The 1,908-nt window shown below is 36.8% G+C and overlaps 1 pseudogene; it reads right to left on the bottom strand.

Annotated features, from left to right (window-relative positions):
* Positions 1–1,186: 1,186 nt before the first annotated feature.
* LOC106694760 lies at positions 1,187–1,908 on the bottom strand (annotated as a pseudogene).

Here is a 1,908-nt window from a genome sequence, read left to right on the forward strand (position 1 = left end):
CTATGTCCCATATTTTGGTTTGTTGTGTTTTCATTTTCATTTATCTCTAAGTATTTCCTAATTTCCCTTATGACTTTTCTTTGATTCATAAAATGTGTTGCATAATTTCCACTATTTTGTGAATTTTCCAGTCTTATTTACTTCTAACTTCATATTGTCAGAGAAAATACTGTGTATCTCTTTTCAAAGCTACTGAGATTTAATTTGTGACATATGGTCTAACATATGGTCTATAGACCTAACATATGGTCTATCCTGGAAAATGTCCCATGTGTACTGGAGAAGAATGTGTATGCTGCTGCTGTTGGGTGGAATGTTCTGTATGTGTCTGTTAGATCTAGTTCATTTATTAAGTTAAGCTCCCTATTTTCTTTCTTATCTTCTGTCTGCTTCTTCTATTCATTGTTGTGAGTGGAGTATTGAAGCCGGCAATTATTATTGTAGAACTGTTTCTCTTTCAATTCTGTCAGTTTTGCTTCATCATATATTTTGACTAGAGGTCCGGTGCACGAAATACATGCACGGGTAGGGTCCCTAGGCCTGGCTGACGATTAGGGCTAATCAGGGCCTTCTGGCTGCCAGCTGGGGCCTCCCTTCTCCGGCTGCCAACTGCCAGCTGGGGCCTTCCTTAGTTCCACACCGCCCCCTGGTGGTCAGTGCATATCATAGCAAGCAATCAGCCTCCTGGTCGAACTCCTGTGGGGACAATTTGCATATTAGGCTTTTATATAGATGGCCTGTCTTTAGGTGCATAAATGTTTATAACTGTTTTATCTTCTTGCTATATTTAGTTCTTCTTTGTCTCTTGTAACTTTTTTTGGATTTAAAGTCTACTTTATCTGATATTAGTATGACCAATTCTGCTCCCTTCTGGTGACTATTTCTAGAGAATACCTTTCTCCATCCTTTCACGTTCAACCTATTTGTGCCTTTGGATATCAAGTGAATCTCTTGTTGATGATATTTTGTTAAATCATTATGCCAGTCTCTATCTTTTAATTGAAGAGTTTAATACATTTAAAGTAAATATTGATAAGGAGGGACAAACTGTCATGTTTTGTTTTCTATATGCTATATAGCTTTTTTGTCACTCATTTTCTGTACTCTTTTTTGTTAAAATTTTTTGTAGTAAAATGTTTTAATTTCCTTTTGAATATATTCTATAGCTATTTTCTTTGTGGTTGCCATAAGAATTACATTTAACATCCTAAAAGTATAATATCTAATTTGATTTCTAGCAGCTTAACTTCAATAACAAAAATTTTATAGCTCCATCCCTACGCCTTTTGTTTTTCTCACATAAAAGTTCTTAGTTTATTAATCTCATGAAAAATCTGCACAATCACCCCAGATCAAGTCACTGAAGAATCTTTACTCCTGTTGTCCCAGCTCCAGCTCACTTTGCCAGCACCAACGTTGGCCATTGAAGTCCCCCTGGATACCTTCATTCTGTTTTTGCGTTCCTTTCTCTGTTTTCTTGAGGTCTTCTTCTTCCCATACAGTCATGTCTTGCAAGTCTATGTTTGGGTTCATTTTTCTTTGCATTATCCAAGGGATCATAAATCATGCCAAAGCCAATTGTCTTGCCACCACCAAAATGGGTTCTGAATCCAAACACAAAGATGACATCTGGAGTGGTCTTGTATACTTTGGCTAGTTTTCCCTAAATTTCTATCTTGGGTACTGTTGCCTTCCCAGGGTGAAGGATATCAAGGACCATTTGTTTCTGCTGAAGTAGTCTGTTGGTCATGAACGTCCTAGTCCAGATAGTTACTGTGTCATTCATGATAGAGTTTCATCCCCTTTTGGTTGATGATGTCACAAAATTACATCTTTCTACAGTGAAACCCACAAACATAAACTAATTCTTCTAAATGCATTAGTCTCCTAAATGATGTAGAAAACAAG

The sequence above is a fragment of the Myotis lucifugus genome, unplaced genomic scaffold, assembly GCF_000147115.1.
Source record: "Myotis lucifugus unplaced genomic scaffold, Myoluc2.0 scaffold_616, whole genome shotgun sequence".
Lineage (NCBI taxonomy): Eukaryota > Metazoa > Chordata > Mammalia > Chiroptera > Vespertilionidae > Myotis > Myotis lucifugus.